General features: G+C 44.8%; 1 protein-coding gene across 2 annotated transcripts in view; it reads right to left on the bottom strand.

Moving 5' to 3' along the window:
• cdh22 (cadherin 22) overlaps positions 1 to 20,543 on the bottom strand; it is a 223,262-nt gene that overhangs the window by 83,507 nt on the left and 119,212 nt on the right. Inside the window, exon 3 of one of the 2 annotated variants that reach the window (XM_019879484.1) lies at positions 14,560 to 14,632. The exons of the other annotated variant lie outside the window; for it this stretch is intronic. The gene's annotated coding sequence lies outside the window, so the exon portion shown is untranslated. The remainder of the gene's footprint in view (positions 1 to 14,559; positions 14,633 to 20,543) is intronic. 2 annotated transcript variants of the gene reach the window in all.

Here is a 20,543-nt window from a genome sequence, read left to right as displayed (position 1 = left end):
CGTGGAGGAGAAGTTGCTCGACTCTGAGCCCCGAGACAATTTTTAACTTCCTAAATTGTTGTTTGATTTGTTCCCAAAGAAAAAAAAAATCTTGCCACAAAAGTCCATCTTGGAGAGGGGCTTTTGGCTTCCACGTTTGTGCAGCCTCTGAAGTCATCGTGGTGGCGTTCTTCTTTCTCATGACACAAAAAAGCGACTTGAGGATGGTCATGAAGACGCCAACCAAAAACTTCTATGAGGGCGAGGTGTTCGTTTAATAAGAAACGAAGTTGACTCTACACAACACACACACATACACACACGCACACACACACACACACACACACACACCTGCTGGAGCAAGACTAATCGGTCCCTGCTTGGATGACACACGGTACATGGCGATCTTAACACCACCACCACTGACTTTGATTGCCACGAGGATTATAAATCTCTCTCTCTGTCTTTATAGTGCACACCGCATGAGTTTATTGCCAACACAGTTGGACATCAGTCGGTGTCGAGCACAACAACGTCAAAGCAGCATTCTGAAGCTCAGCACTGTGGATGATGTGAATAAGTGATGGTGGCACATGCACAGTCAAACACAAGCACTTGTTTATCTGGCCACACGCCACTTAGTAAGACATCGGCTCAAATATCTGCAGGGGAACACAAACACACACAAACACGGGAGAGGTGAGGGAAAGATGGCAGAGGTGGTTTCAAGGGAGCGGAGGGGCGGGAGGGTGATGAGAGCAAGAAGCCGTGACAAAGCAGTATTTTGCCGTACAACAGGGTTCTAAAAAAAAAAAAAGGAACTTTCATCTGGGACAACAATCGTCATTTTAAGATGATGATAAATGTGTATACGTCCCTCATCCACACACTCGCTCAAACGTTTAGAACTTTGATCCGTAACATTTTACTGTTATGACTCCATTGACCCGACCTTCACAAACAAGCACACAGGGCGAAAAAAAAGAAAAAAAACCAAAAAAAAAAACGATCAAATCAAAAGGGGGCTTTCGGTATCAAGGAAAAAGAGATATGTGTCCAGTAAACCATAGATGCCCCAAGCCACGCACCCCCCCCCCACACACACACATCCCTGCTCTCTTCCACACCTAACCATTAAAAAAAAGATGTTTGACGAATATACATGTTGATGGCAGTAAACCGTTGGAATCCAGTATACCAATTAAAAACGTCCACAGCAGCGACTGAATGAATCATGCCGACTGAGTCATGTTTGATTTTGGGCCCTGATATTCACTTCCGCTATTCACCACACAAGTATGAGCGATCACTTAACCTCGACGCAAATGTGCTTTTCTGTTCTTCGAAGGTGACCAATCTGCTGCGCACATAGAAGCTGGTCAACGGGTTCAGGAGGTTTATTGGCACATTAAAAGCAACGGCAGAGATCGAGATGGAGCTGGCCTTGAAACATTATCAGAATCGCCGCGCGCAGCAACTACAGTACATAGCGGTCCGGCTGATGAAGATTAACGAGCACAAATCAAACAGACGCTCGATTGCGCATGACAGACAAACACAAGTGTCGTCTCACACTTAAACATAGAAGCTCAATTCCACTTGAGGGACTTGGTCAGATGTGTGGGCTCAGGTTCCCTGGCAAGGGAGAAAAAAAATAATCAAGGTGGTTGCATGTCCTCTCTTGTTATCAGTAAATTAGCAGCGGCGTGCAAAATATACACGACATAATGCGTCGAGGCCATATGGCAATGGCCAAGGAAAATCAGTTTGTCGGTGGTGTTGAGCCAGATAAAGGTGAGGCTCATTAGTTTGTAATAGTTGTCTTTGTTTGTTTTTCATCAAACCGGCACACTAAACGAGTCGATAGAAAGTGTTTGGAAAAGGGCAGGCTTTTGCTAATCAAAGCAATTTGACTGAATGATCGCATCTGCCACATCCATTACGGATCGACAAAACATCACATCGAGCTGACATAGAGACGCGCATCAACTCCGGCCTGCTGCGGTAATATCTGTTCGTGAATGCCAAGAGTTTTCTTCTTGCAAGAGTGGAGAAATTGCAAGGAGTAGCTCGCAAAGCAGCTCCAGTCACCACACGGGCCGCCTCATGTCGAACCCGATACAAGCGTTCAGGACCCCGGTATGATGGAACGAATCCGCCAGTACAGCTACTGTAGAGTTGTGTGAGCGATCAACTGCAGCGTCTTACGACAGATACAAATTCATTTTACACGGTCGCTGGAGCAACTGTCATAAAGCAAGGACACCCTGTACTTGGGTTGTCTCAGAAATCTTGCATGTCCTTCAGATTCGTTAGGCTTTTAGAAACTGGAGCAGAATTGTATTTTAGAGACCTCTTTTAGTAGACTGGCGCCCGTGCGCTCAGGGTAAAAACGGGAGCCACTTCATTTTCGAGTGTAACGTGTTTGGGGCGTCTCAGGAGTGGCCTGGAAATACACCAGCCATTCGGGAAAATGAACATTTTTTTCCCGAAAATTCCCAATGGCCCCTCCCCTGCATTGGGCCTTTGTCCAACTATCCATCCATCCAACTCTACCGGGTCGGGTCGTGGGGGCAACAGCTTTAGCAGGGAAGCCCAGACTTCCCTGTCCACAGCCACTTCTTCCAGCTCTTCCCGGGGGAGCCCAAGGCATTCCTTGGCCAGCCGGGAGGCATAGTCTCTCCAGCGTGGTCTGGGTCGTCCCTGGGGGCCGTCTGCCGGTGGGGCATGCCGGGAACACCTCACCAGGGAGTCTAGGAGGCATCCTAATCACATACCCGGGCCACCTCATCTGGCTCCTCTCAACGTGGAGGAGAAGTGGCTCGACTCTGAGCCCCGAGACAATTTTTAACTTCCTAAATTGTTGTTTGATTTGTTCCCAAAGAAAAAAAAAATCTTGCCACAAAAGTCCATCTTGGAGAGGGGCTTTTGGCTTCCACGTTTGTGCAGCCTCTGAAGTCATCGTGGTGGCGTTCTTCTTTCTCATGACACAAAAAAGCGACTTGAGGATGGTCATGAAGACGCCAACCAAAAACTTCTATGAGGGCGAGGTGTTCGTTTAATAAGAAACGAAGTTGACTCTACACAACACACACACATACACACACGCACACACACACACACACACACACACCTGCTGGAGCAAGACTAATCGGTCCCTGCTTGGATGACACACGGTACATGGCGATCTTAACACCACCACCACTGACTTTGATTGCCACGAGGATTATAAATCTCTCTCTCTGTCTTTATAGTGCACACCGCATGAGTTTATTGCCAACACAGTTGGACATCAGTCGGTGTCGAGCACAACAACGTCAAAGCAGCATTCTGAAGCTCAGCACTGTGGATGATGTGAATAAGTGATGGTGGCACATGCACAGTCAAACACAAGCACTTGTTTATCTGGCCACACGCCACTTAGTAAGACATCGGCTCAAATATCTGCAGGGGAACACAAACACACACAAACACGGGAGAGGTGAGGGAAAGATGGCAGAGGTGGTTTCAAGGGAGCGGAGGGGCGGGAGGGTGATGAGAGCAAGAAGCCGTGACAAAGCAGTATTTTGCCGTACAACAGGGTTCTAAAAAAAAAAAAAGGAACTTTCATCTGGGACAACAATCGTCATTTTAAGATGATGATAAATGTGTATACGTCCCTCATCCACACACTCGCTCAAACGTTTAGAACTTTGATCCGTAACATTTTACTGTTATGACTCCATTGACCCGACCTTCACAAACAAGCACACAGGGCGAAAAAAAAGAAAAAAAACCAAAAAAAAAAACGATCAAATCAAAAGGGGGCTTTCGGTATCAAGGAAAAAGAGATATGTGTCCAGTAAACCATAGATGCCCCAAGCCACGCACCCCCCCCCCACACACACACATCCCTGCTCTCTTCCACACCTAACCATTAAAAAAAAGATGTTTGACGAATATACATGTTGATGGCAGTAAACCGTTGGAATCCAGTATACCAATTAAAAACGTCCACAGCAGCGACTGAATGAATCATGCCGACTGAGTCATGTTTGATTTTGGGCCCTGATATTCACTTCCGCTATTCACCACACAAGTATGAGCGATCACTTAACCTCGACGCAAATGTGCTTTTCTGTTCTTCGAAGGTGACCAATCTGCTGCGCACATAGAAGCTGGTCAACGGGTTCAGGAGGTTTATTGGCACATTAAAAGCAACGGCAGAGATCGAGATGGAGCTGGCCTTGAAACATTATCAGAATCGCCGCGCGCAGCAACTACAGTACATAGCGGTCCGGCTGATGAAGATTAACGAGCACAAATCAAACAGACGCTCGATTGCGCATGACAGACAAACACAAGTGTCGTCTCACACTTAAACATAGAAGCTCAATTCCACTTGAGGGACTTGGTCAGATGTGTGGGCTCAGGTTCCCTGGCAAGGGAGAAAAAAAATAATCAAGGTGGTTGCATGTCCTCTCTTGTTATCAGTAAATTAGCAGCGGCGTGCAAAATATACACGACATAATGCGTCGAGGCCATATGGCAATGGCCAAGGAAAATCAGTTTGTCGGTGGTGTTGAGCCAGATAAAGGTGAGGCTCATTAGTTTGTAATAGTTGTCTTTGTTTGTTTTTCATCAAACCGGCACACTAAACGAGTCGATAGAAAGTGTTTGGAAAAGGGCAGGCTTTTGCTAATCAAAGCAATTTGACAATATGATCGCATCTGCCACATCCATTACGGATCGACAAAACATCACATCGAGCTGACATAGACGCGCATCAAAACTCCGGCCTGCTGCGGTAATATCTGTTCGTGAATGCCAAGAGTTTTCTTCTTGCAAGAGTGGAGAAATTGCAAGGAGTAGCTCGCAAAGCAGCTCCAGTCACCACACGGGCCGCCTCATGTCGAACCCGATACAAGCGTTCAGGACCCCGGTATGATGGAACGAATCCGCCAGTACAGCTACTGTAGAGTTGTGTGAGCGATCAACTGCAGCGTCTTACGACAGATACAAATTCATTTTACACGGTCGCTGGAGCAACTGTCATAAAGCAAGGACACCCTGTACTTGGGTTGTCTCAGAAATCTTGCATGTCCTTCAGATTCGTTAGGCTTTTAGAAACTGGAGCAGAATTGTATTTTAGAGACCTCTTTTAGTAGACTGGCGCCCGTGCGCTCAGGGTAAAAACGGGAGCCACTTCATTTTCGAGTGTAACGTGTTTGGGGCCGTGTTGAGCTTGTCCGGGTGTTCCGGCGCACCAAATAGCCTCACGTTACGCCTCACGGGGCATTTCTGCCTTGTCCTCTAGCACATCTGCAAATTGGTTACAAAAAGGAGACGAGATTTTAGACCCGCAACAAAAAAGTCGAACTCGTAGCGCAGGTGGTCCAACACAGTTTTGGTGTATTTGATCAGAACAATTCGGTGCCGCGCATACGTTTGTGGTCTACGGCAATGTACAGTCAAACCTTGGTTTTCGAACGTCTCTGCTCTCGACCAAATCGGTTTTCGACCAAATATTTCGAGTTTTTTATGCCTCGGATTACGACCGAAAATCAGTTCTCCACCAAACTGAGCGCACTTAAATGCGGCACTCAACTCCAATCGCCTTCCTTACACGAGGAAGTGACGCTTCCTCGGGGTAGACGAGGGAGTGACACTTCCTCGTGCAGCGTTCCATTGTGAGCAGACGTGTTCAATCAAGATTTTTTTTTAATAGAGTGTGGTTTCGGTTTTCAAACAAATCGGTTTTCGAACAGCCTTCTGGAACGGATTATGGTGGAAAACCGAGGTATGACTGTCATTCATTCAGAAATAAAAGACCAGCACAGGACAATCCCATCCAATCCTTTTTGTAACCATTTCATTGAATGAATTACAAGTCATGATCATCTTAAAAATCTATTTTAACAGCTCCCTATCACGGATCATTGCCTTCCTGTGTAGAGTTAGCGTGTTTTCTACATGCCGTTGTGTGGCTTTCTCGGGGTACTTCCTTTCACATTTCCAAAACAGGCATGCTGGGCTCATTGACGACTCTTAATAGTTTTTAGTCCTTCATGTTTGTTGGTCTCTATGTGGACTGGAGACCAGTGCTCGTTGGACCCTTGCCCAAAATAAGCAAGATTGTATTAGCTGATCCGCTATCCTTAACGATAAACTGTCAGGTTAACATTGGTGTGGGTTACCGTGCTACTTGAGTTTGGCTAAAATCTGTTCATGCTGAAGAATTCAGGAGAAAACAGTCCTTGACTGAGTTATCAATCCACCACGCACGACCAGTCATACCGGGAAGAAAATCTAACAAAAGGTCACACACTGAGGAAAAATTATGAGATGAAGGGCATTTTTCATTTGTCTGGAGACAAACGGGGGCGGCGGATGAAGCGGGACGAGACACAAAGGCAGCAAAATGGACGACGGCTTGGAAAAGAATCAGCTGCGGCTTGGGTTTAGCGATTATTGGAGTCGGCAGCGCAGGACTCTCATTCTCCTCATTCCTGACCACGCATCAAGCAGAGGATCTTGTTTGGCTTGCTCAATTAAATGCCCACCCGCACATAATTAACAACGGTTTTGTCCACAGATCAATAAACGGCCTGTTCATTAAAAGTCCCTGTGCTTCCTCGCCTCGACTGCATCTGAGGAGGTGGCAAATCCTGGCAGTCTTCATTCCGGGTTTTCGACTGGGACTGTTTTTTTTTTTCTCTCTCTCTCTCTCTCTCAGCTAGTGTAAGATAGAGACAGAAGTCAAAGGAACTGGAAGCTCAGAGGATTTAGAAAAAGCTTTAGAAAAGGAGTGAATAGACTCGTGGAGTCGTGGAGTCGTGGAAGCGAGTAACATCAGCTTGGCTGTTCATCTTCAGCGATATGCCGCGTGAATAATGCTTAAATGATTCGACATCGGCGCAGCACATTCATTGCTTTCTGGGGCAGCACGTTGCATTTGTGGTGCACACATCTGCCACACATTGCTAAGGTTCAGGGTTTGAATCTTGGATGCAAGTCTTCCCACATGCGTCAACCCATGCTTGCAAAGGTTTTTGGTCTTTCCCTCCGCATTCATGACATCATCGCTTAGTTCACGGTTTGTTTTACTTCCAGCTGTGTTGGCCCCTCTCCATGAGGTTTGATTGTGGGAATTGCACCAGTTTTAAGGTTCAGTCTCCCGGCCAATCCCCGTTGGTACTGGCCAAGGTTCACCAGGCAGTTAGTTGTCTGACAAATGACGATCACAGACAAACAGCTACTGAACGGTCTGTCGCCGGAGAGGCCTGCACTTTGGCTCTTGGCACCTCTTTCCCAGATACGCTTGGGATATTCGTTGATTTTTGCATTTTTAATTCTCTTTAACTCATTCAATCCCTGCCATTTTCACAGGAGCAACCGCCGAGATCCCAGCGTTTTACTGGATTTTGACTGATCTTGCAAGGCCCACAGAATATTTGGTTCTAATGCTATATAAGTATGGAGCCTACCAAAATAAAGTTTGGACTCTCTTCTTTCAGCAGAAAAAAAAATTGTTTCTGTCTTTTTCCATTCTTCAGCAATCGGCATTACAAAATGGCAAACGCATTAGACACTGCACAGTACGAATAACATTCATAAACCTAAGTACCACCACAGATAATACTTTTCAGACAAATGATGGGAAACTGGTACGAAAAACTTGATGGCCTGTGTCTCTGGTTTCCAAGCACCGCTCAAGAAAATGGATAAATAAAAACGCGCATCACGTTTAGGAAACGGACAGCAACACGCAATCTTCAATTATAGGCCAAAATTGTTTGCCATGTTTCACAGCGCAAAGGCGACACGACAGCACGTGTTACCACTTCCCAAGGATCAGATCGATCCAGACAGCAGTTGCTGGTTTCAACATGGCGAGCCTGGCTGCCAACCACCTGCCACGGCTCACACGCCAAGCGATTACAGCGCCGCTTGCTTCAATCTCGGTGCGACGCACTTGAGCGGCTAAGAAGTATCACGCTCTCCCATCTGCCGTGCAAGCACAGCTTCTTCGCGAGATACACTTTGAAGGCGCCACTGTCTCCAAGCCAGGCGTGTCGCTTTTATTATTTTGATTGGGTTTGGAGGCGTATCCATCACCATGTTCCGTGCACTCTACAATATTTCTCACAAGACAAGTTGGCTCGTTCATATCTGCAGCAGTAACTGGGTTACGGTTGAATACTGTTACAGGGCAGCCATGGAATAACCTTGGAAGACAAACACACATGTACTGAAAATCGAAATGATCATGATAGATTAAGCAGGCTCCAAAAAATAACTGCTCCAAACTGAAGGAAACTTGCCTGTGTTTCCCTAGGTAAGTCCACCTGCATGAGAATAGAGTACTGTCTGCCTCACTGAGCATTTAAGCTGCCGTTTATGCGATCAACAAAACCAAATAAAATATTTATTAGCCTGACTGGAAAAAAAAAAAGAAAAAAGTTCCATGTCTGAAAGTATTTGGAGAGAAACAGAAACTTGCCAATGACAATACAGTACTCAGGTGTTCGGAAAATGAGGCTTCATGAAGCACTTGTGATATTTTTTAATTCTCCAGATGGTGCACTTGGTTTAAAGATAAAGGCCAAACAAATTTACACTGCATCTTTAAACTAAGAGTGCCATCTTGCAGAGTCAAAAAGTGCTTCATGAAGCTTCATTTGTTGAAACCCACCCCTAACCCAAATTCACACTACGCATGACTAATCCAACCCTTACTTGCACAAATTATAACCTATATCAGGATTTTTAAGGGGATATATATGTTTGGCATCTTTGCAACATAAACGTCATTCCTCTCCATACTGGACTCGCGATGACACAAAGGGATTGAAAACAGGATTATAGACATACTTGATACAGATGGACACAAATCAAAAAAAGCCATACGTTCTTCAAGGATTAAATCCATGACCAAAACTAATCGCGATTTCTCTGGCCGATGGCTGAACCTACCAGCACGTGTGATTCAAATCTGCATCACGCCAAGCAACCACTAGAAAACAGTTGACTATATGAGCTAAAGAAAGAGAAAGTGACAGGCATTCCGACCCCCCCGCCCCCATTATTCATCCATATTTGTAAGGAAACGAAACACTTTTTGGGGGGTTCGGGGGTTGGGGGGGTGGCGCAATTTAGAATCATTGCATCCTTGGTCAGCCTTGCCGCAGACGGCTTCACTTGTGCCGCGTCCGGCGGTCTCTAGGCAGCGCTCATTCCTCCTTTCACTTCCTTGCTGGTAAGCTGGTGTCAAATTGGCCCCTTTGAATCTTCGCCACAGTTGATTCCTCATCCGGAGCGAACACTGCACACATTCAACTGTTCCAACTGCTCCCCTTTTAGCCTGTTTCAGACTGTATTGCTAAACCAGTGAGTGTCCAAATGTGGTACGCGTACCTCTCGTGGTCGATGAAAGAATCACTAAACAAGTACTGTTAATTTGCAATGTGCTTTGTAATTTAAATTTCAAAACATCCATACATCTCTTTTCTAATCCGTTTATCCTCACGAGGGTCACACTCACGCCGAGGGACAAATTCGAGTGTTCTATTAACCTGCCACGCATGTAAAAAAATATTTGGGGGGGGGGGATTAGGTAATGTTGGTCATAATGGTGGCACATGGAGAGCAAAGTATTTTGTGGCACTTGGTGTAAAAACAATTGAGGACCATTGTTGGGAACACATCCAGTAAGGTCTCTTTGATGAATGAGGCATGAATATTTCCCAATCCCACTCCCCCGCCCCGCACCCCCACCCCCCAAGATCCTTGCGCTGAGGTCTGTGCCAACAGCCTGCCGGATTATGGGACAAATGGAGGCACGTGACAGCACAAACATGAAGAAAATGTAGACAAACTCTCAGGAAGCTCGTAAACAGATGTGTGACAAATGGCGTCTGAGTAAAGGCTACTTAGTTAGGAGACCACTAATTGCCAGAACGGCTTTAATGCACTCCCCCGGTTGCCGGAATGCCGTTTTGCTCATGTTTGATCATTAGCGAGACTTCATCAGGCATACCTGCACAATTTCGGCCGTCTGGCGGTGTTTTGTGAAAGCAATATTTGGAATGCGCTGATTACAGAGTGTCAGCAATGTTGTGGCCGTGCATTATGTTGAGAAGATTGACGTCACTTTTCGTATTTTCTCTATCCGGTGGAATGTATGGAGGGTTGTTGGCGCCAAACTGAAATGAAAGAATCACCAAAGAATGCCATAAAATAGTCAAAATATGAATTACTCAATTTAAATGTGGAAATATGTCCATCCACCCATCCATCCATTTTCTAATCCGCTTCTCCTCACGGGGTAGCGGGTGTGCCGGAGCCTATCCCAGCTATGTTCGGGGGCAGCAATTTAAATGTGGAAATATGTCCATCCACCCATCCACCCATTTTCTAATCCGCTTCTCCTCACGGGGGTAGCGGGTATGCCGGAGCCTATCCCAGCTGTGTTCGGGGGCAGCAGTCGGGGGATAACCTGAACCGGTTGCCAGCCAATCGCAGGGCACACATGTACGCACAACCATTCGTGATCACAATCACACCGTGGGACAATTTGGAGTGCCCAATCAACCTTCATGCATGTTTTTGGAACATGGGCGAAAACTGGAATACCCGGAGAAAACCCACACAGGGGGAACACGCAAACTCCACACAGGAATTGGGCCCTGCACCCTCTGCACTGCGAAGCCGACATGCAAACCAGCCGACCGCCGTTCCGCCGGGGGAAGATATTCGAGTGCGAAATGTAAGGTTTCATAAATAGTTCCCTCCCAGCACCTCCCTCATGGGTGACTGACATGACATTTTCAGTGAGTTCATGCAGCAGGATGGCATTATTAATGCCAAGAATAATTCTGAATTAATTGCTTTACTTCATGAAATCATGGCATTCAATCATTGAAAAGGTCAAGAAATCAGAGCAGAAATAAATGACTGTTAACTATGTTCAATTACATTAAAAAAAAATGAAATGAAATGATTATTCCACATGGAAATTGATGCACCAACACCTGTTTGGAGTCATCGATTGAATTTGGCTGAAACAAGTTCAAAAGAATTATTTGTGGGTCGACTGAGGCAAGAAAGAATGATGAGTTGATGAGTTGTGGAAAAAATGGTCGTTTCGTCACGCCTGTGTCACATTGTTTTGGAATTTTACCCATCCCACTTTACAGACTTAAGTCACGGTTTTGTTTTCGTGAGCCACCGTAAAAACAAAGTAGAACACCAATTAAAACTTGGAATGATTCAGATCATGAAATATGTTGTTCAATGCATTCCCTATGACGGTTCAGTAGGATGAAAAGCCATGTCATGTGCATCCTGGCTATTCCTTTAATTCGACACCCGCGCTCTCATAAGGACACACAGGAAATATTGACACAGTTTTGCTTAAGCCTGTGCATTAAAAAAAAAAAAAAAACTGGACTGAACTGTGAGTATTTGAGATTTGCAAAAGCCTCTCAAAAGCCTCCCAAACAAGACATGACGGGGTCATTTTTTTTTTCATTATTTGAACTTAATCCAAATCTTCTTTCATCACAGTCCTCCAAAGAGTGTTGACACAAGCAACATTTTAATATGAGCTTACTTTCGCAATAAAAGGGCCTTTAAAAATGTACTCATTCGTCACATAAATGTTTTACGATTTATTGGATGGTGAGAGCTTTACATGGTATGATTTAATTAGAGCATATTGACCACATTTATAGGACAAGCTAAGCTCGAACTTTTTTTTTTCCTTTTTCAATAAAAAAAGATGACAGGAGGCCAATAGCAAAATGGGCCGTTGACTAAAAGCAGTGATGTAAAAAGAGACGAGCGTGCAACGTAGCGATGACCATCTGCACGGCGAGGAGAGACACAAAGGTCAGCGATGGTCTTTATTGCTCAAGTTTTTTATCATTAAGGCTTGGATGTGTGCGCGCATGTGTGTGTGTGTGTGTGTGTGTGTGTGTGTGTGTGTGTGTGTGTGTGTGTGTGTGTGTGTGTGTGTGGCAAAGGTTGCTTTTGATCAGCGCTGGAGGATTTAAAACAAGTAATGCCTCATTCTGGCTGCGTACCACTGACATGCTTGTGACCGGCGTCTCCCTCTGCCAACCACAGAAGCCGTTTGGGAGATTGAGCAAGACGACGGTCGTTCGTGTTTCACATTTTCCAAAATGTTGGTTTTTTGGAGTCACGAGCAAAACCCTAAACAATTTCCATACAATTCTCATGAATCACCTGCCGTATATCTACTCATTAATTGCATCACACGAATCAAATAGCTTGGTGTATCCTACTGCATCATACTATATCATACACAGTACAGTATCCGAAAGTATCGCACGTGTTCCTGAATATCGTATCGTGCTGAGCCTCAGTCAATCCCTCGATCACCTTCCAAAGGGCAATATAAATCGGGCTGTGTGTTTTATGATCAAGAATCATGATATTACATGACCAGCGGCGAGCTGTGAGCACATTCCTCCCATCAGACATGGCGGAAATGTACGCGACGCTAGCTAAACGGAGTCCCCATTCGAACATTGGTGAGCAAGATAAAAGAAGAAGCAGCAGACAGAAAATAACAGGAACAAATTGACAAAACAACAACAACAGAAATAATAAACATATCATTGAATGAAGACATCTGTGACCGTCTTTACCACAACCTAACATTCGTGTTTTTGTAAAAAGCACCATTTTTGATTTCCCCCAGTAAATGCTGTACAATAAATTATACATGACTGGATTCGGAGGGTGTTATTGGGGTCGGGCAGCGTCATGCTATATCGTATCAGTAATTCACCGCTTGGAATAAAACCGCTTCACAAGCTACGGCTGCCAATATATGCATATGCATATACGTATTGTACATACAGTACGGTAGATTAAATAAACACAATACGTTCATCAAAAGAGAAAAAACAAACACGAGACATTATAAATATTAAATAACCATCGTTTGAACAAATGGTTGCTGGTGCAGAATCTTTAGTTCGAGCGGTCCTGCTCATTAAAAGAAATAAATAACCGGCAGATGATTATTTTTGTGGTTCAATGCGGTCTCATACGCTCATCAGGATGAGAGGCGCTGTATCACCTTCATCAAGTGCAGAGGTTATTGCCATAACAAGTTCAGTGGGCACCACTAATCCCTGCAAGACTCTTCTATTTTGATTTGAGCTGAATGAGCGACAACGCACACACACACACACACACACACACACACACACACAATGCGTAAACAAATATATCAAATTATAGCTTGCGGTACATTCAATTATATCACACAGCAGATGGCGTGAACAGAATCAAACACGCATAATCTCAATGATTGGATCTGCCGCAGGTTTGATATTAACCCTGATATACGAGGACGCGGCACAGGACTTATTAAGACTCGGGGAGACCTGAGTTGATGACTCGGTAGTTTTTGGATGCGCAATAATCCGCAGATTTGGAGGTAAACAAATAGGCGCAACCGCGCTCACACACTCAGGAAAAGAAGCTCAATTGCTAAAAGTCTGTCATTGCTAATGTGGGACTTTATCGTGGATGGTTATATTTTAAAAAATGCATTTCAGGTATCGTATGGTGTCCTCGAGTGTTGCATCGTGCTGTATGGTCAATCTCACATTAGTAGAGTATTCACTTTATCATCTGGTTATATCATTACATATCGTAACGTATTGTGTCGTATCATACTGTACTACATCGTATCTTAATATAATGTAACATATAGTATTGCATGAACTGCCAAGCCCTACACAATATCGAAGCATGTTCTTGAATGTACCGTAAATTTGTGTTCATTATATCATGTCATATCGCATGATATCACTTTATATCACATCATACGTTGTGGGTCATAATTTATCGTACAATATTGTATCGTCACCTACAGAATAAATCACTTTTCTGAATCAATTGCACTGTTCCGTACACGCGTGAATAATATCACAACGTATTGCGTGATATCATATATTATGCGGTATCACAGCAAAACGTACCGTGCCTCATTGTACACTGCCGCATAACTGCATCGCAGTACTGCAACGTACATTTTGTTCCGTACCGCATTTCTAGCGTATCATATAAGGTTGGGCCGTATTGCATCTTATTGCATCACACCAAATCATATTGCGCCCAGCGTAGCGTATCGGGTTGTTCTTGGTTTCTTGACATTTGAAAAAGAAAGAACCGTCAACATTTGGTAAGTCAAATAAAGTCAAGACTTTGAACTTTGTCCCCGGCTGTCTGAGAACATCTTGTAACAGATATAATTTCAAATACTTAATGCGCTTGCTTGGGCCGAGGAAAAATAAATCCCGTCAAGTTCAAAGGTGTTTGGTCAAGATATGTGAGCGGTAGAGCGTTAACAAGAAACACGGTGGTCCAAGGTCAAAGCTTGTGTCCTATAGCAGCTTGTATTTTTTTTTTTTTCCCTGTTACAACTCTCCGGAAGATGGATGGGATTATCTTATCTCGGCGGGTACACACATGACATCAGAACACAGTCGGACAAAATCAGCAGCGGGCCGGTCAAGCAGAACTTCCCGGCCGGTGGGATTACACAAATAAAAGACTCACCCTCCCTCCGTGCGATGACCTCGGCGCCACGCTTGAGAAAGGACTCTCAGGTCCGCAGCCAACGGCCTCGCTTCTGCAATGTCAGAAAGAGACCCCGGAGGGGAGCTGATTGTTTTTCCTGCTTTTTAAATTAATACATTCCCCTGTTAGCTTTCTAATGGAGGAGTTAGTGGGCGCGCGGGGAGGAGAAAGGCACACTTTGGCAATTTGCTAATGGAACATGAAGGGAGAAATGGCCCGAATGAAAGAGGTGGTGGCGGCGGCAGCAGCGGCGGCGGTGGTTGATCTGCGTGGAGAGGGCCAAACTGAGCTATGGAATATAAGAGCTGAAGTGCTTTGAAAAATACACTACAATCATTAACTGTCTTCATCTTGGGAGTGAGGAAGAGGAGGTCCCGTGTTAGCCCCGGAGATCCTTCAAGAGCCTGCAATCTTCATTTAATTACTCGTTCCGCATCCGCAGGACTCCTGGTCCTCGCCTAACTCTTGCAATGTCAGGAAGTGCAATGTGGGCTATTTAGCACAGGTAATTGCCATCCCACCGTAGCCTCATCGAGTCAACTTTAACCTGATTATAATGTAAATTCTGGGGAAAAAAAAAAAAAAAAAACTTTTGGTTGCTCTGAATCCGGATTACAAAGCAAAGAGTCTGTCAGCAAGACGGATCTTGAGGATTTAGTCCGCTTAATTCACTGGAACATTATTTACAATCTTGCTTGACGGGAATGCAGGTCACGTAAATGGAAGCAGGGCAGATGTAGACTTGGCACGCACTGATGGAAAGAAGTCACCCTCTTTGGCTTGCGCACTCGATGTTGGAGCACTGACATTTATTCATCGGATGCCCCCCCCCCCCTCTTGTGAGAAATATCTGTCTGCCCATTAAACTCGTCATCTATTACCTGCGCTACGTTTACCAGTCAAACTGTGGGAATCGAGTGGGAGACTCCACAAAACAAAACACTCCATTCCATTCCAGCGGGGCCATTTTTTTCAACCCGTCTCCATCCCGATCACAAACGTACAATTGCTTGCAGTTACTAGTGTCACAAAAACCCTTGCACAGCGAGCCGCATGCGGCTTCACTCAATCCGAAGACGGATACGATCTGATCGCGTGTAGCATCCTGCTTGGGACAAACAAACAAAGAAAGAAAAAACATCATCCTGATGATGTACTCCTTGGAGGAGGTCACAAGTTCTCCTAAACAGCACTGCTGTTCTTCACCTCCAAATACGACTGCTTTTTTTTTTTTTTAATAGGTCTCTAAAAATGTATATTACAAGTCAAATTGCACAACGTCGTGCTAAAGCCCCTTAATATCGGGCTGCCCTCAAAGGCCTCACAGGCCTTCTTGAACATATTTCCATGCGCTCTATTCTCCGGCGTCCCGTTTCAGCTCTTAATGAGACAGCATTTGATCGTAAGGGCTCATGCTCGAGTAAACATCCGCACAACAAAGGCATCAGTGCACGTACATACGGCGGCGGCGCCCCCCCCCCCGCCCCTCTACGCCGCCATTAAAGAGCACTTAAGATGTTATCACACGGGTGGTTAGCCGTCTAATAGCACGCCGTGTGGTCTCGCTCAGGTTTTGATGTTCCGTCGGATGTCGCGGGTCAATAAAAATCTACCGCAGGCAGCAGTTGGTCAACGGTGATGACCATACAAATTGATACAAGGAAGAAGAATGTTTCCTGTTCCTTTTAAGATACGGATTCTTGAGGAGTCATTGCTGTCAAGGGCCACAATTTGTCACTTTGCTGGGGGGGGGGGTACACGAGTGACTCAGTTATGAGAGCTACAAACTCAATTTTTTTTACAATTTTGCATCAACTTTGTGACAATTTGAGAACATCTCCGAGCGAGCATGAAAGAAGACAGGCCAAATTTGAAAGCTATTTTCCGAATTGGAGTAAAAGTTGCTGGAGATGAAAGCAAGAAACGTACGTGTGCATCTTGCTGGCTGAAAATCAGCATTGCTTTTTGTGGGCATTAATTATCAAAACATGATCCATCCATTCATCCATTTTGTAATGCGCTTATCCTCACGAGGGTCACGGGTGTGCTGCAGACTGCTCCAGCTGTCTTCAGGCAGGAGGCGGGGGACACCCTCAACTTGTCGCCGGCCAATCGCAGGGCACACAGAGACGACCAACCAATTTGCGCTCACCATCACACCTCGGAACAATTTAGATCATTCAATCAGCATGTATTGTCTGTTTTTGATACGTGGGAGGCAACCAGAGTACCCGGAGAAAACCCACGCAGGCACAGGGACAACATGCAAACTCCACACAGGAAACCCACGGCCTCCGCACCGTGAGGCAGACATGCTAACCAGTCGACCACCGTGCCGCCCACAATATAATATACTTTGTAGAATATATTATCGTGGTTCGTATTAATGAAAAGAATTGTTTCATGGGACTTTATGCGATACAATTATCTCCGCCATCACGCATTGCAAACGCAATGTCATGAGTATGCATGTCAGCTTGTATTTGTCAGATACAAAAGAGTCACTTTTAATTAGCCCGGGAAGGAAACCTGACACAAATGACGGCGAGAGAGTCTGCACAATTGTCAAATACTGTCAGTAAGGCACATCTAAAAAGAGGAAATATCTTTCATATCTTTCATCTTTATCACCCCCGGGTACTTCTTTTGTTGAATTAATCATTCGGGAGCCTCTGGAGAACATCGCAAGGCGTCTCTGCTGTTCTTCCAAAAGCTGGGGCTCGAAGGGAGTTTTAGAGCAATTCCCAGTGGGCAGGGCTTCTTCTTTATTGAAACACTTTGCGGATGGTAGCGGAGGGGGCAAAAGTACTCGCGCTGTGTTCTTAAGTCAAAGTACAGAGCCCAGTGTGGAAGATCGGATTTCGAAGTGCGGATTCACTTTTGATCTTAGTCAAATACGAAAGTACAGAAATTAATAAAAATAGTCCTGTAGATTTTTTTTTTTTACATATTTGTGTTACTCTACCGCAGTGGTCACCAAGCTTTTTTGAGGCTAAGCGCTCCTTCTTTGGAAGTGATGATTGCGAAGGTTGACGCAGTTTGATGCACACTTCCGACATCACAAATTTGCTCAAATTGCCCGTGATCATAGTATTAGTATTAGTAGACCAATTTATTCAGCCAGTATAAACTATTTTAGAATACCGGTCGTTGAAAACCTGTAAAAATAAATAAATCAGCCTCATTTTTAAAATGTATTCATTCTTTTTCACGTTAAAACATTAGAACATGATGTTCATGAGAAAAAGATGATAATGTTCAACCCCCCACCGCCTCTCCATCCTTCGAACCCCTCTAATTTTTGCCATTTGTCTTCCCTGTGTTCCTCCATTACATTTCAGCCTGGTTCAGTGCCGCCACAAAAAAGGACAAAATGCAACTGACAGTTAGGACTGCGGGGAATAAAAATCATTGGTACCGCCCTACCCACGCCCATGGATTGCTGGATGCTTTTGCACCGCCGCTGAAAAAAAAATATTGACATCCAAGAACCAAGACAAAAGGGCACGGAAAATCCTGCTGGACCCCTGACACCCTGTTCACCACCTCTTCCAGCTACCACCTTCAGGTAAGCGCTATCGAACCACGCGCACCAAAAGCAGCAGAGGTTCAAACAGCTTCCTTCCTCTCACCATTAACTCTCTGAACAGCGATTCAAATCTATCGTGGCTCTTTTTGCACACACCTTGAGGGACAGTATTTGCACACTGATCATTGTAGCTCGAGCTCTCTACAGCCTCAAACGATTGTCGTGGATCAATATTCTACAGCACCAAACAACTGCATAATTGCACACCCAAAGTTGTCCTACAATTACTGCTACTGGTCACTTCAAAAATGGTGCAACGATTATCTGCACCTGCTCGATGACTCTGCACATTGTCGCACAGCTGTCATTGGGTGTTACTGCCGCACAATAGAAACCATACATGACGGAAAGTCTTTCCATACTTCTACGTCATATTATACCACCGGAGACAAATTCAAAGTGTGTTCAACATACTCGGCCAATAAAGATGATTCTGTTTCTGAAGTTAAACAAATACTAAAGGACTGGACTGTGAAAGAGTCAAATATTCTTCCTGCAATTCACATCTTTATTGTAATAAGTATTAAGGGAGAAAAAGAAATTGGTGATTTTATTCATGATGTACCTTTTTTTTTTTAATTTGTCGGACGATTAAAAAAAATCCAATAGGTTTATCATTCGATTTAGAGTTGTAAAGAGACAGAAACTGACGTTTATTTTGAAAAGAGTTACATGTGAACGGGAAAAATTTAGCGAAGTGGCCCAGATATGAAACGTTGGGAGGAAAAGTATAGAGAAACATAAATGCTACAATGTATACTCAAGTAAGAAAAATGTCCTTCAGTTCAGTAACAAAGTATTTCTTGGTCAGTGGATGTATGGCAGCACAAAGGCTGTTTGTCCGTGAACTTCATGTCTTCATGCGGCGGCGAGTGGATAAGGTCTGCACAGATAGGATATGCAACATACAAGTACTCGCACAAGCATTCCCCACCTCCCCCCTCCACACCTCCCCCCACCCCCACCAGCAACCCGTGTATGTTGTGGGTATTAAGAGCTCAGTGGCGGCCACCCTGCTTTAGAAGTCTTTTCCTGAGGTAGGGCTTCACGAGGCGGCTGCAGAGGAGGATAAACGCGCCGCAATCCCGCAGGCCAAGCGCCTCCTCAGCTCTTCTCAGCTCTCGCTTTGCACCCCACCACCTCCGGCGCTCTCGCTTATCCCCCCCTCCCCCCACTTTTCTTTCCATCCCTCATTATTCACCCCCACTGCATAATTGCACACCCAAAGTTGTCCTACAATTACTGCTACTGGTCACTTCAAAAATGGTGCAACGATTATCTGCACCTGCTCGATGACTCTGCACATTGTCGCACAGCTGTCATTGGGTGTTACTGCCGCACAATAGAAACCATACATGACGGAAAGTCTTTCCATACTTCTACGTCATATTATACCACCGGAGACAAATTCAAAGTGTGTTCAACATACTCGGCCAATAAAGATGATTCTGTTTCTGAAGTTAAACAAATACTAAAGGACTGGACTGTGAAAGAGTCAAATATTCTTCCTGCAATTCACATCTTTATTGTAATAAGTATTAAGGGAGAAAAAGAAATTGGTGATTTTATTCATGATGTACCTTTTTTTTTTTAATTTGTCGGACGATTAAAAAAAATCCAATAGGTTTATCATTCGATTTAGAGTTGTAAAGAGACAGAAACTGACGTTTATTTTGAAAAGAGTTACATGTGAACGGGAAAAATTTAGCGAAGTGGCCCAGATATGAAACGTTGGGAGGAAAAGTATAGAGAAACATAAATGCTACAATGTATACTCAAGTAAGAAAAATGTCCTTCAGTTCAGTAACAAAGTATTTCTTGGTCAGTGGATGTATGGCAGCACAAAGGCTGTTTGTCCGTGAACTTCATGTCTTCATGCGGCGGCGAGTGGATAAGGTCTGCACAGATAGGATATGCAACATACAAGTACTCGCACAAGCATTCCCCACCTCCCCCCTCCACACCTCCCCCCACCCCCGCCCTTTTCTGCCCGCAATCCCCCCACTCTACCCCTGCCTCTTGACACAGACTGTGACCCTCCCTCAGCATCACATGCTTTCTGTCCTATCCGTCCCCTCCTTCCCTCTGGCCCTCGGTATAATTCTGCTTTTCTGTTCCTTCTTATCCCGCTCTCCTCCCACTTCATGTCCATCCCTTAGTCCTCACATCTTCGTTTTTTTTTTCCCCCTTTTTTAATATTCTTCAGTAATGAACAAGGTTCTCGGCCGATCTTCTCAAGGCTCAAGAGGCTGGAAATGACGGCGATAGGCATAGTCGCAGCACTTGGGCAGAGTGAGCCACATACTGAGAAAGTGAGAGTCAGAGGTCCGTTATGTAACGCGTGATTTGACTATTCAGAAAATGATGTGGACTG

The sequence above is a fragment of the Hippocampus comes genome, unplaced genomic scaffold (genome assembly GCF_001891065.2).
Source record: "Hippocampus comes isolate QL1 unplaced genomic scaffold, H_comes_QL1_v1.1 scaffold44, whole genome shotgun sequence".
Taxonomy (NCBI): domain Eukaryota; kingdom Metazoa; phylum Chordata; class Actinopteri; order Syngnathiformes; family Syngnathidae; genus Hippocampus; species Hippocampus comes.
This window is presented reverse-complemented; position numbering and strand designations above follow the sequence as displayed.